Raw genomic sequence first — 15,642 nt, 5'->3', positions numbered from 1 at the left:
AGGGTCTGAGACAAGTGTTTAAGGAGAAGGAATTCGTTGCTGAGCTAAGGCACTCTGTATAAAGTTAAGACACAGTGTTAGAACTGATGACAGGTTTTTCAGTCTTCTAAAATGAAGGAGACTCGTTGAGGTGTTAATCCTACTGAAGTTGCTGCATTCAGAGAAAGAGGAGACCAACTTACCCGAGTGTTACATAAGAAATAACTATTTCATCAATTCAACCTGATTTGCAGTTGAAACAATAGTTATCAAAAGAACAAATAGTACTTTAGGTGATAGTAATAAGGGGAATATATTTTGTTTATTTTGAAGTCAGTGAGAAAAATTAGTTTAGTTGCATATGTAAGGGACCTCTGGTTTCCCCTTACTAAAAGAGGTTCAAAGAGGAAATAAGTGAGAGAGGTTTGGGTTTTCTCCCCCATGTGGGACATGCAGGTGCTGGGCCCTAGCTGTTTATCATCCCACAGCACCTGCTATCCTCATGCATTTTTAGTTTGGATTTGGAGTTAACAGGTTGTGGATTCTTAGTTACCTTTTCAAAGAAGCAGGTTGCTCTCTGTCGCCTGCTTTAATTTTCCAAAATTATGGGAGAGGAGTAAGGAAATATTCTCATTTAGGAGCAGCCTCCTCTGACTTGTCTATCCAGCCTTTAAGCTTGTTTTTGGACTCTCATGTCAATTTTTCAGAATTCCCTGTGACAGTCTTGGATTGCAGCGTCTGCTGTGTGAGGGAAGATTCTGGCAGACTTTTGTCTCTCCTACAGAGGATGAAGGCTGTCTGGTGACCTGATGCAGAGGAAGTGTATTTTTGCACTATCTCTTCTGTTGACAGTATGAACGTTTTAATCCACCCTTCCTGCTTCTTGCTTGATTTTTCCCCTTTTTGGTTCAGCTAATATTTTTTCCACTTGGAGCTGATAACCCATGGTACCTGGGAGTCAGCAGATCAAACCTATTAGAGTCATCTTGAAAGAAACAGAAGGTTGCAAGATCTATTGAAAGCAAGGGATGTCAGTAGAGTGCACTTCCAGGAGAAACAAGGAAGATACAGCATAAAGGTAACAAGAACTTTGTTGCTATTAAGGGAAGTCATACATGAAGGGGTGAGAAGGACCCATCAGGCCCTGCCTAAGGCAGGGGTGGCTATCTCCAATCCTCAAGAGCTACAAACAGGCCAGGGTTTCAGGATATCCACAATGAATATGCATGAGATAGGTTTGCATGCACTGCTGTCATTGTATGCAAATCTATTTCATGCATATTCATTGTGGATATCCTGAAAACCAGGCTTGTCTGTGGCTCTCAAGGATGGGATTTAGTCACCACTGGCCTAAGGAGGTAAAGGAATCAATAAAGAGAGCAAAGTGTCTGAGGAGGTAAAGGATTTCTTGGAAGATATTAAATCTGGGACTAAGTTCAGTGGGAAGATTTCAGAATTAAATTAGGAGGTAAAGGAGGACTGAACTAACTTCAACCTACAAACTGTGAGGAAATTGAGTAAGTGGGAGAAGAAGACATTTCAGTGTAAATAAGGAGTGATTCCAAAGTGATTGAGACTTTGTTAGAAGATGTGAAGTCACAAGTTAATTCTGTTTTATCTTGCTGTCTATTTATTGCTGCTAATCAACTGCATAAGAGAAGTGTAAATATTATTCAAACTATCAATAAAGAAGTTGGAAATTACCATTCTGCTCCTGTGTGTTTATTGAATGCTAAAAAAAACCCCACAGTGTAAATTGGCAGTGCTGTGCACCAGAGACCAGAGACGGGGCTTGATTGCAAAGAAGCAGAGTGTCAAAGCTACTGTTCATCCCCACAACTGGGAGCCTGGCCTCAGAGACTAAAGATATCTATGGAGCAAGGGAGAGGTATATAGAGACTGTTCAGAGTAGTTAAATCACAAGCAGATTGTGATAAATTGCAGGAAGACCTTGTGAGACTGGAAGATTGGTTGTCCAAATGGCAGATGAAATTTAATGTGGATAAGTGCAAGGTGATGCATATAGGGAAAAATAACCCATACTATAGTTACACAATGTTAGGTTCCATATTAGGTGCTACAACCCAAGAAAGAGATCTAGGTGTCATAGTGGATAGCACATTGAAATCGTCGGTTCAGTGTGCTGCGGCAGTCAAAAAAGCAAACCGAATGTTGGGAATTATTAGAAAGGGAATGGTGAATAAAACGGAAAATGTCATAATGCCTCTGTATCGCTCCATGGTGAGACCGCACCTTGAATACTGTGTACAATTCTGGTCACCGCATCTCAAAAAAGATATAATTGCGATGGAGAAGGTACAGAGAAGGGCTACCAAAATGATAAGGGGAATGGAACAACTCCCCTATGAGGAAAGACTAAAGAGGTTAGGACTTTTCAGCTTGGAGAAGAGACGACTGAGGGGGGATATGATAGAGATGTTTAAAATCATGAGAGGTCTAGAACGGGTAGATGTGAATCGGTTATTTACTCTTTCGGATAGTAGAAAGACTAGGGGGCACTCCATGAAGTTAGCATGTGGCACATATAAAACTAATCGGAGAAAGTTCTTTTTTACTCAACGCACAATTAAACTCTGGAATTTGTTGCCAGAGGATGTGGTTAGTGCAGTTAGTATAGCTGTGTTTAAAAAAGGATTGGATAAGTTCTTGGAGGAGAAGTCCATTACCTGCTATTAAGTTCACTTAGAGAATAGCCACTGCCATTAGCAATGGTAACATGGAATAGACTTAGTTTTTGGGTACTTGCCAGGTTTTTATGGCCTGGATTGGCCACTGTTGGAAACAGGATGCTGGGCTTGATGGACCCTTGGTCTGACCCAGTATGGCATTTTCTTAAGGTATTAAGATTAGGTATCTCTCTATATTATAAGAATACTAGGACTCTGGGTAATTATTACATCACATCTAAGTATGCGCGATGCAATGACCTCACCTGGAGCAGAGTGAGGGGTTGCAGCCAGCGAGGGAGGAGCAAGGACAGCACGGGGCCAGTCACTACAGCTGCAGTGCTGGCAAAGGAGCAGGTAGCGTAAGAGAAAAAAAAAAACAGAAGCACTGGGAGAACAGCTGGCAGGGGTTCCTGGACCCTACCAGCAAAAGGAAACAGAAAAAAAACAGAAGAAAAGATGGTGGGCATTGCCAAACCCCCACCAGCACAACAAAGAAAGAAATTCTGCAGGCAGCAGAAGAGCTGATGAAGATTCCCAGACCCCAACAGCTGCACAAAGATGACTGCAGAGGCCGAGGTGGGAGACGACTAAGGAGGGTAAGAGAGGGGAGGACCAGAGTAGGTGGAAGAGGGTGAAGGGCTGGAGTAATGGAAAAGTAAGGAGAAGGAGGGGCCTGCATGGAGAGACAAGTGATCGAGAGGGGGGGGGAGGAGGATGTAGCAGTAGCAGATTGAGAAATGAGGACAGGAGAAGAGAGGGACCAGAGGATAGTGAAGAAGGGGAGAGGAAGTGAGTGGGGGAGAGGAAGGGGAGAGGAGCTGAAGACTGTATTCCACCCTCTGACACCCCACCCTCAACTGTCCCCTATGCACATACTCCTACTTTCCCCCCTCCACATATGTGCGCTCCTCCCATCCCACAGGCAAACATCACTCACCCCCCAGGTGCACACCCTCCTTGTCACCTCCCCAAAAACCGCCACACCCCCCACCACAATCATATATACCCCACCACACACACACACACATGCCCTACATGTATACCCCACACATCTTACACAGCCCTCTCAAACACACACACCTCTCATATAGCCCCCATACATACACATTCCTCACATAGCCTTCCACACAATCACGCACACACACACACACATCCTCTCAACCCCACAAACACAGGGGAGAGAAGGTGTCTGTGGAGATTACAAAGGGGAAAGAGTCAATTCCCAACATCTACATCTACATCTACACGCTCACTCTCACCTTCCTACAATACACACTCACACACGTACACACACAGCAGGGAGGAGGGGGAAATGGGGAGTTCAGTGGAAGAGAGGGAGAAAGTACACATGCACACAATTGTACCCCCAGACTTGCATAAGGAAGAGGAGAAGAGAGAGGAAGGATGGGTGGAAAATGGGAATGGGTCCATCCCCCCCCCCCCCAACACCCATTCAATTCCCAATACCACTTATGCACACAGCCAAAACACATACACACCATTCCTACATAGGGGAGGAGGAGAGGGGTAGGGGAGAATGTGGAGGTGCAAGGGGGAAAATTGCCCATGCACTTCATACCACACCAACCCAACAGCACATACCACCTACACCACCACCACAATCATGCAGCTCACCCATCACCATATAACCCACCCTCACCTGCACCCTCCATCCTCACCATCACTGTGATTCCCTGCCTTCAGACATCCTCCCTCTGAACGCTCTCCCCACACACCCCCAACAAAGCACGCAGTCAAGGGAGCAAAAAGGTGGTGTGGGATGGAGAATTCTATAGCTATCTCCCTACCCTTCCTTTCATTAGAGTCACGTGCCCGACCAAGCTTGCATTTTCCACCTAGGCACAAGCATGTATAGAGCGGAGAGCCCAATGGGAGGGCTGGCAAGCAAAGGGAGCAGGGGGTACAGCCCCTCGTATTTACATAAACATTTCTGGAAGCACTTTCATGTTTGCAGAGATAGCAGAGCACAACCTGCTGGAAGAGGTAGAAGTAGATGAATTCCTTTTTGGATTGGGTGGGGAAGCCAAACCAAGTCATCTCTGCCCCCTCTACCCCAGCAAGGCAGCCAGCCTCCAGAACTATTTTGGACCTCTTAGCACGAGGGGTTTGAACATGTCTAGGTACTTCTAGGCCTTAGCCTGAATGGTATACATGAAACATCTATTTTGAGGAAGTTGTTAAATTTTAGGCCTTACCAAGTTCTTACTAAATATTGCAAGGAGAAAAGCATACTGCGCTATTTACTATGCACATGTTAAAGTCTAATTTCTTTGTGATGTTGCTTCATTCACACGTGTAGAGATGATAATTTTAGCTGACTCCTGATAATGTCTATTCAGACTGTTTTAACGTGCACAGTAAGGCCTCAGTGCATAGAATACTATTTTAGTTAACTCAAAGGCTCTTATCATAGTGCTGTGTATACTTTGTACCTTATATAGTTATGTGAACTTATGTAATTGTATCAACAAGCTGAAGCTCCTGATAGAGTTACTGGCTACCCCTTGGGATCCTGCCAGTTACTTGAGACATGGATTGGCTACAGTTGGAAAAAGGATACTGTACTTGATGGACCTTTGGGCTGACAGTTAGTGCAGTTAGTGTAGCTGTGTTTAAAAAAGGATTGGATAAGTTCATGGAGGAGAAGTCCATTACCTGCTATTAATTAAGTTGACTTAGAAAATAGCCACTGCTATTACTAGCAACAGTAACATGGAATAGACTTAGTTTTTGGGTAATTGCCAGTTACTTGTAGCCTGGATTTGCCACTGTTGGAAACAGGATGCTGGGCTTGATGGACCCTTGGTCTGACCCAGTTTGGCATGTTCATATGTTCTTAAGTTTTCTGAGCACTCCTCCTGCCGCTGAGCCTTTTCACTCACAAAGTATCCTTCCCCAAAGCCAGATTGGGGCAACTTTTTTTTTTCTTCAGTTTAAATGTTATTGGTATTTTAATAATGAATTAAGATCAGGAAAACATGAATATGCTAGAATCAAAATTCAAAGAAACAATAATAGAAATACAAAATCTGCATACCATATCAAGTCCACATTAAGAAGGAAAAGGAGAGGGGGAACACAAGGAAATTATATAAAGAATTAAATCATAAAAGCCACAAATCAAATCATCGATCCCTACTCATTAGTCCCTAACACCCAGGAACCCCCAAAGAGGCAAAATTAACTAATCATACTTTTAACAATAAGAAGTGTAGAGACTATATAGTCTCCACTAGATGGCCCTAGTTCCTAGCCCTTGGGGTAGACAGCAGCAAAGGGCCATATGATTGACTACAGCACCTCCCCCAGAGGTTGTCTGGAATAGAGAGTCCCTTGGGTATAATTGGGGGGGCCTAGTCTATGTTAGAGTATGGCAGTGTAGATTTGATTTCACGTGAGAAAGGGCAGTTTCAGTGTGACTTCTAAGTTAGGCCCCTATTCTAGCACAGAGACAGACAAATGTTGCCCTGCCAGTTCCTTTGATAGGATTGGAAGGGAGGGAGAGAGGTAGAAAGATTTTTGTAGTATTTTCTGGATTTTTACAGTTTTGACCTGTACCATTCCTGCTCAGGGTGGTCAGGAGGGGTTATGTACCTATTTGCCCAGACCGAGAGGAAGTTACAGTACCCATTCAATGAGAGAAAGTTTTTCCCAGTTTGAGTTTTTTTCCTGTTGCAGAGGGAAGGAAGTAGTTTTTGTTCACTTTTCCTTGCTCAGAGATGGAAGCTGGAAGGACTGCTTTCAGTATTTGACCTTTCTTCCAGGAAGGCCTGAAATTATATTTTGAAGAGGAGTGGAAGGAGGAGACCCCCAAACAGTTTCCACCCCAGTACACGGGATACTGCCCGGTTGAGTTTGGATTCTCCATAGACCTCAGGTACTGTGGTAGGGGATCGGTCATTATCAAGACACCCCAGCCACTTGGGACAATTACCATTCCACCTCATGGAGGATAAGCAGATTCCAAGCACCTGCCTGGAGGGACACATCCACAGATGAGATCCTTTAAAACCTGACTCTTGAAAAGCTGAGGACCCTGGATGTACTTGGACATATTTTTCGCACCTATTAATTCCTTTGAGATCAATCGCAGTAAAGTTTAATTTGAACACCCATCCAGCGAGCCCAGCCTGGTTTGTAAGTATGCGTGTCCCGAAGAGCTACAGTAACACCTGAGTGTTCACCTATGCCCTGGGCCTAGAAGATCATCCTTCTCCTCCCAACAGAAAGGACCCACCCCTTGGGGAAAGAAGGGTGAGAAAGTGACTGAAGAGATAGCCCTGAGAAACAAATTCTTTTATGGGTTTTTGAGGCATAGCTTATCCTCCAAAAAGGAGTTACAGAAATGTTTCCAAATGTGTAGGGTCTAAGAAAATAAACTTATTTCCCTGGTAAGTGACAATACACGTTGAAAAAAAAATGTGGCACCCAAGGCCAGCACCTGCTGCTACATCTGAAAAACCTGTTTCCTTCAAAGTTGTACCAATTGGGAGAAACATCCGGAAAAACTTGTATTTTTTTGACCACAAAAATAAATGTCTATTTTTTAAAGAGAGTCAAAGAACGGTATCTTTCTCCCTTTTGGAATAAAAGAAGTCCAAAAGAGTAGCTAGTGGATATATCATCTTGGGATGTCTCCAAAAAGGTGGATACGTCTATAGTATCCATTGTTAAAATATCCATTCCCTCTTCACCCTTTGCTTCATCTCAGCAACATAATAGATCTTAGAGAGGAGGAATTTTCTTCTTGTTAGATAACTTTAACACATCCTGTAGATATTTCTTGAACAGTTAGAAACAGAGAAATATGCAGGCAGAAAAAGACCATATGGCCCATCCAGTCTGCCCACTGTGCAGATAACAATCTAGCCCTAGGAAAATTTAACAAACATTAATTTTTTCCTCTAATAGTGTTCTCTATAAACTCCAAATGGTTGTGCACTACTAAACTGTCCTTAACATGGGCCAGTCAAGAAGCTTGTAATATAGACATCTGAACTCCCAAGGAGGATACTAAACCCTTCCCTTCCTTCAGGTGCTTATCTTGCTCTCCTAATTCTAAAGCTGCTTCTTCTGTAAATGTACACAATTGGCTAACCAAATCATTCAGTGTTTCCTCCATTTGTGTAACTACCCTCTACACATCAAGGAGAACATTAACAAATGCTGCTGGAAAAGGTGCCTCAAACTCCTCCCTTGGAGGTGAAATGGCAGAGGAACTCTCCCAGGTCATGAAGGCCCTCCACTGACCTGGAAAAATGGGTCCTTATTGGGCAGTGAAGAACAGCTATGGTCATCATCGGGATTCCAGACATCTACAGGCACTTCTTGTTGCTTCCCAGAGTCTTCAACTTCCTCTGATCCCCTTGGCAGTCTTGAAGTTCGAGCTGCTTGGTTCATCCAGGAAACTGCTGCCTTGACTTTCTGGCTGCCACAGAAATCATATTGGTACTTCTTTGTACCTGTACTGGGGTAGAATGATGAACAACAGAATCAAAGCTTGACTCATCTGAGGAATTGCCAGGATTCTTATTCCCAGATTCAAAGAAGTACCGGAAATAAACGAGACCTCTGTACTAGGATCCACAAAGGAATTGTTTGGTAGATGCTGAGGATTCAAAGACTTATCCATAGGACCCTGAACAATGCAGGTACCAGAATATGAAACTACTGGATTCCCTTTCCTCTTCCTCATATTGAACCAAAGAGGAGAGGAACAGAAGGGAATGTGACAAAAAAGAGCTTCTCAGCATATATCTGTGACCACCTCATATGGGATGGGGGTGAACCCTTCCTCCCCCCCATGTTTTGGGGTGAACATACAGCAACACACTGATTGATTTAAGTATTTGGGCCACATCACACTGGAATCTTTTCAGCCCAAACAAAGAGATACGCTATGTGCCCTGGTGCCAAAAGTTCAAGACTTGAATTAAGCTCATTGGGAGTCTGCACTTGTAGCACACAGGAGCAGACAGAGAGGTGTTCAACACTAACAGGCATTGGGGGAAATGAATAGAATCAGAGTACAGATACTTTCTGTTACATTTACTCCTCTACATCCATCAGCATGTTGCTGCCTGTTCACTACCCCAAAATGCCGAGGAAGGGTCACTCCCATTCCATAGAAGTATGATCGCTGCTGTCAGGCCTGCCAAGTATCAAGTGGGGTCTAGGAAAGACCTTGGAAACATGGAAACTCTGGGCAGACGAGTGTAGCGCTCCAGGCTAAGGGAGGGACAATTAACCATAGAAGAAAATACTATGATAAATTCTGGTGGGTTTGCTCACCCTGAAGAGGGTAAGACTGCATCCCCACCCCAATATCACATTTGGTGCCCCTTCTCAAGAACTCCTTGCTTGTAACACAGAAATGACGGCAGAAAAAGACCAAATAGTCTTATCTAGTCTGCCCAGCAACCTTCTTATGTATCGTATAAAATCACCACAAGGAAAGGGCAAAATAAATCTTTTACTATGAACTTGTGGTAAAGTAAGAAGAATGAATAGGTGAACAAACAAGTAGGAAATGCACAAAACATATATACAGTAATAAAGGCAGTGCCAAATATGGTCAATTGTTATTCCAATATAAATAAATACGGCAGTAGCAAGCACAGCAATAATACCAGCGTAACTTGGTCAGAACCAGTTAACATTGACCTCCTCAGCACATAGTTTTGTCATCTGATACCCATGGATTCAACCCCAAGTCTCACAGTCCTCAGTAAAAAAAAAAAAAAAAAGTGTGCACACAAAAACAGAAGAGGGGGAAAAAACCTGGGCCCTTTGCTACTTTTTGAAAGAATAGAAGGTGCAAGCACAAAAGATGAGAGCTGTATCAGGTGGATGTTTACTTCCTGAGGGGAAGACACAATCCTCTGCTCTGTCCACTGGTGAGGGCAGACTGAAAGTGAACATTTAATTAGGAGGCTCCTGGCACATTGAATCAGAATCCTACCTGGCTGTAGTTTTGGAAGCAGTCTGTGCCTCGCTTGAAACAGGGGATGCTACAAATGCTGCAATGCAAAGCTTGCTCCTTCTCTTGCTAGAATACGCCCTCAGTCCAAGCCCTGGACTTCACCTCAGGTGAAGACCTCTTTGCAGTGGGGCTCACTCCCCTGTTTTCTTACCTTCCAGCCTCTCCTTGCTCCCAGGCTACTTTAACAGGAGCTGCTATAGCAGTTGTGTCCTTATAGTCCTCACTCAGGTTCAGCCTGGTCAAATGCTCCCCTGAAGATCAACTGCTTAGAGATTTACTAGGAAAGAAAAGGTTTTTGGTGCTCCTGTTGCTCTAATTGGCTCTTGCAGTAGTTGCTTTCTCGCTCTGCACGATGTCATCAGAGGCGGAGCAGCTAGGTTTTCCCTATGGCTTCGGCTGATTAACCTGCAATTTCCTGCTTTATTTAGAGATGCAGTCACTCAACAGTCACTCTGGCACTCCTCAGTCCACAGGAAGAGAGGAAACAGTACCTTTTTTGTACAATTATGTCACACAGTATGAAAAGCAGCCCATCACTCAACAAAAGGTTCATGGCTACACTGATCAGGCAAGCGCATGAGGGTCGGGACAGCTGACCTTGCCACACAAGGTAAAAAGAAAAGATTTTCCACCTATTGGAAGCCCAATTTAACCTTTTTGACCTACTGGAAAAAAGAAACTATGGGCTGCGTTTAGGATTTAACCAATTGCCCATAACATTTGGTTACCCTTGAGCGCCAGGAACTTCTTGCAATCCTCATGGACTTGTGCACCCCTGCTCCAAATCAAGTCAATCAGCCTATGCCCAAAATAGCATTAAAGAAACAGATCTTCTAAATCTCAGTCCAGAATTTTGCTGAAGTCTCTATATTTTTATCCTATACATTCTGCTCATAAATAGAGTCTCTAACACATTCAGTACTTGAGAGTATATCCACATATATCTGAGACTGCAGAAAAACAAGCATGACTTCAACAAATCTTGTAAATGTCCAAAACAATTCTGACAATATTGCTTTTTCTCTGATTTTTTTTTTTTTATTGTAACCCTAAGGGGTCATTAGATAGCTCTATAGCTCAGGTATATTGGGGCTGTTGGAGTTCAAAAGTTTATCCTATCCTTTAAAATAGGAATATTCTGGTTAAAAGAAGTGCAAGAGACTAATTTAAAAGCTCTTGCTGATTAAGAAGATTTTGGAATTTGGATGCAGAGGCCATGCTAGCAGGGGGGCTGGACTACGGGGAAGGTTGCGGCTGGTTATTTCATTGCAGAGTTTGAGAGTAGCACTAAGCTCCAATGCACCAGGTGCACTGTCTGAAGAACTGTCTTCTGCGTGCAGAGGGTGAATTGTGAGCTGAATCTCAACACTGCATACTGAGTACTAAAAAGGTAAGACATTTGTGACAGTGGTGTAGCCAGAACTGATTTCTACGTGGGCCCAAGGTTAATATATACATTACTACTACTATTAACCTAAGTTATATTGTTACAGACGATACAAAGTTACAATGTAAAATAAGATGCCTAACTCTTATTAGACCTAATGTTATACTGCAAAACCGTTGTGATATGCCAGATCAAACAACTGAATATAAAAACAAATAATAGACAAACAAACAAGGGTGGGCTGTAGGCATACAGGTCTAAACCCTACTATTTGTACTCCAGTGGGTTCCTAAGTAATCTACAACAGCCCTTAAGCATCATGAGTGAAACATTTTAGAATATTTTAACTATTTCAAGCACTTATCAACATTAAAAATTCTTTATACAATAAAATAATACAGATGAATATTTATTGCTATTTATAAATACACAAGAATATAAGTGTTGAGAAGTTGGAAGGAGGTGCTACAGGAGGTCCAGAGAAAGACCCTGTAGGGTGCCCAAACACTACTGGGAGTCCAGAGAAAACTCCTGTAAAAAGCCCAGAGAGGGATGGCAGGGAAAAAACAAATGAGAGATGCCATGGAGAGCCCAGAGGGTGGCACTGCGGAAGAGCCAGCTACTGGCATGTGCGAGAGGCCAGAATGTACAAAGGAGGAAACTGCAGAGAGCCCCGAGGGAGGCACTGAGCAGAACATGGAGGAAGAGTCCACAAAGAGCCCAGAGGGAGGCACTGTGGAGATTCCAACCACTAAGGATACAGAGGAATTAGCACTGGTAGTTCCCCAGTCAGATAATGATGCTCCATTGGGGTGGAATTTGAACCTGGAGCCAGCAAAGGATTTAATTAAAGGACTGCACTGTGCGAACAGCATATGGGATGGTGGTTGTGACATGTCAAGGATAATCCTAAGAGAAGGGGACTGGAAAGTCTTTGACTCTCCTGGGTGGGATCCAGGAGAGAGTAAGGATGCTTGGCCTGACGGGTCCAAACTGAGGGGAGGGATATGTGAGGCAGTGCCCCTAGTGTTCCCCTATTTACCCTAAAGAGAGTCTGCTCTATGGGCAGGATCCTGTGGGGCAGGTGGGGCTCAGAAGGTGTAAATAGAGACTATGGAATTATAGCTGGAATCCAAGTGGGGATAACCAGAGCAGGCACAGGTCTCCAGGAGGAAGGCAGCTCCTGTATGAACACTGTCCAGACAATGAGCTGAGACAAAGCAACACGCTGTAAGTAAAGAGTGTACGCTTCGGAGGAGAAGACAGTCTATTATTGTGCATGTGTGAAGTTATAATAAAGAGTACTGTTTTAAGAAGGCTGGAATCTGACTAGTTTGTCTCCAGGCTTGTGAAAATCACGGCTCATTCCCACATGTGGGTATTAAAAAAATTATACAAAAAGTCATTTAAATATGGATTTTTTCTAACTACATTAATATAGGTGCCCCTGATACCTCCAAGAACACACACAAAATTGAGGTGTATAAAAGTTTTATGGCAACGATATGATAGGCTGGATGTAGCTCTCCGAAGTCCCTTGTAAAATGATGAAAATAAAATCTCTCCTGTGTGAAGCAGAGCTACTGAGAGTCCTTCATTAAGAAACTGGCAGAATAGCTGGTTGATGGTAGGTGTGAACTAGGGATGAATGGCTTTATAGAAGCATGGGCATGCTCTATGCTTTAGTGCACAGGCTGCTGCTGCTGCTGCCAAAGGCCAGGAGCATGAGAGAGGGACCTACTGCTGCTCTGAAAACATCACCCCTACATTGCTGCACACCAGGAAGAGGAGAGACAGAGGTGCCTCAAACTGCACTGCCACTTGTTCAGTGCAGGTGGGGAAGAGAGAGGCAGATTGTAGAATCATCATGGGGGCGGAGAGGAGAAGGACTGAGAGAGCGAGCTGTTCCAGCGGCCTTCTGGGAGTGCAGGAATCATTGGCCCTGACGGGATTTAGCTGGGACTTAACTGATGTCACCTGCAATTTATGTATTTATTTATTTATTTATTTAGAGCTTTTTTATACCGGCATTCATAATACAATCACATCATGCTGGTTTACAGGTAACAGGGGGAGTGATAACATTGAACAATTAACGAGTGGTAAGAAGCAGAAAAGTAAAAGTTACAATAAAACAGGGGAAGCAGGAACTAGGGGAAGAAGAAGATAAGAAGGAATAGTTTAACCAATAACAATGAGAGGAATAAATTATTTACAATGTGCTGACAGGTATCTTATAGGTAGTTGCAGTCTGTCTATTGAGAAAGTTAGGTGGGTCAGTTAGGTTCGGGAAAGGCTTGTCTAAATAACCATGTCTTAAGCCTTTTTCTGAATGTTAGTAAGCATGGTTCCTCTCAATTGACGGTGAGAGGCCTTAAATCCAGCCCTCCTGCTGCGCGCAGTCAGGGTAGAGAGGAGAAGGACTGAGAGAGAGAGAGAGAGAGCTGTTCCAGCGGCCTTCCGGAGGTGCTGGAATCATCAGCTCCGACAGGGTTTAGCTGGGTCACCTGCAAGAGATGGTGAGAGGCCTTAAATCCCGACCTCCTGCGGCGCGCAGCCTCCGCCGGTGTGTCGCCGAAGCCACGCACAACAAAGGGGCACGCGGCTTTGTTTCAACTTGGATGATTTCTACAAACAAAATTAAGGTACTATTTCCTAAATATTTTGATTTGAATATTAAGTTATCCTGATCCTCTGAAGCTTCAAGTATTAGAAAGATGCTGATCTAAAGAATTGTTGCGAAGCAGTGTGGGCTCCACGGTGTTCTTTTTTTCCTCATAAACTTGATTACTATAAATGCCTCATACCCTGCTAATCCTCTGGTGGCTCTAGTTCTCGGGCCAATGGACGCCCATGTCCAGCAGGGAAGTAAATCGGAGGGGTTGCAGATGGGGGGAGGAGGACATAGGGTTTCAGGCATCCACCCCTCCAGACCTGGCAACATCATTATCCCCGATTTACAGGGCACCACAAGCTAATCCGGCACTCTTCAGAGCCCGGGAAATATTGTCGGAGGGTGCACAAACAGAAGGCGTGGATGCAACCCCATGAGCAGGATCAGTAAGTCCCGGTGAAACTAGAGAAGAAAGCCAGACTAATCCCATGGAGGGACAAGCAGGCCTATCCATAGGAGAAAATAATCAGTTACTACAGGAAAAAAGTTTGAATGCAGAAAATTTCCTATTAAAAGAATTTAATCCCCCGGTCTTGGCAAGACCTGATTCAGTTACTTTGGACATAATTTGGGAAGCAATTGTTAGTCTGGGTACTTCTATAGCTATACAGTTAAACCCAACTGTGGGTAAAGTTAATAAAATACAAGAAAGAGTAATTGAATTGGAAAAATTTAAGGAAGTAACAACAAAAGAAATTGAAAAAGTTAAGATGGACTGTGTTGAATGGAAATGAGTTCAGGATTCGATAATAACAGAAAATAGGGTTCTACAAATGAAAGTTGAAAATTTGGAAAATGCCAACAGGAAGAAGAACTTAAGATTTATCAACTTCCCAAAATTGCCTTATGTGACACCGAAAGACATCTTTAAAAAATACCTTGCTGAAGTACTTAAAGTGTCTGAAGAAATGCTACCGTCAATAGCAAAAGCATATTATTTAATGCCATATAAAAAACAAGAAAATCCGGACCCAATCAAGAGGGTAGACAAGCTATGGATACTATATTTATTTCAAATTTATTTATTTCAAATTTTTATATACCGGCATTCGAGACAGCAGTCACATCATGCTGGTTCACATATATATCTATATATATATATATATATATATATAGATATATATATCTGTACATTTGGGTATATTTCATGTATTAGAGACATCTGATACTGAATTGGTACAGGCAGTGACATTAATAATTACCTTTGTTCTAGAACCAGATAGAGATTGGGTATTAAGATTTAAATATTTAAATATCGTCTTGAAGAATTCTTTAAATTGAAGGTTAGAATATACCCAGATGTGTCAAAACAAACACAAAAAAGGAGGCAACAGTTTTTGCTATGGAGACCGAAGGTCATCCAGATAGGGGGGATGTTTTTACTGAAATATCCATGCAAATGCTGTGTAAAAATTCAAAGGAGTGTCGTATGTTTTCTTTTACCCTCCACAATTATCTTTTTTTATAAGTGATATAATACCTGTGGAATAAAAATGTAGTTCTGATTACATTACCCTACATAAGAATAGGTAGCCCTAATTATATGTAAAACCGTTGTAATCACTGCTTTAAATAACAGTAATATCTGTATTATTATTATAGTGACTACTCGAAAAAAGAAAAAGATTATAAAGGAGCATAATATAAGAATATTGGAATAGAGATTTGTTACTTCTTTTTTCTATTTGTAACAAGAGTTTTCTTGTAAACATTTGTTAAAAAGTGATAAATAATTTAATAAAAAGATTGCAGATTGATAAACCCCCACTGCTGTACTTCGCTGAGGATGAGAGGGGATGACTGCAGCTGTCAGAAGCTTCAGCAGTCACTGCTGCACACTCAGGAAAGCAGGAGGTAGCAGGGTAATCACAGGGGTTAGAAGCATTTCCTGCTACTGCCACAGGCTCTG

The sequence above is a fragment of the Rhinatrema bivittatum genome, chromosome 18 (assembly GCF_901001135.1).
Source record: "Rhinatrema bivittatum chromosome 18, aRhiBiv1.1, whole genome shotgun sequence".
Lineage (NCBI taxonomy): Eukaryota > Metazoa > Chordata > Amphibia > Gymnophiona > Rhinatrematidae > Rhinatrema > Rhinatrema bivittatum.
Note: the sequence above shows the minus strand (reverse complement) of the source record.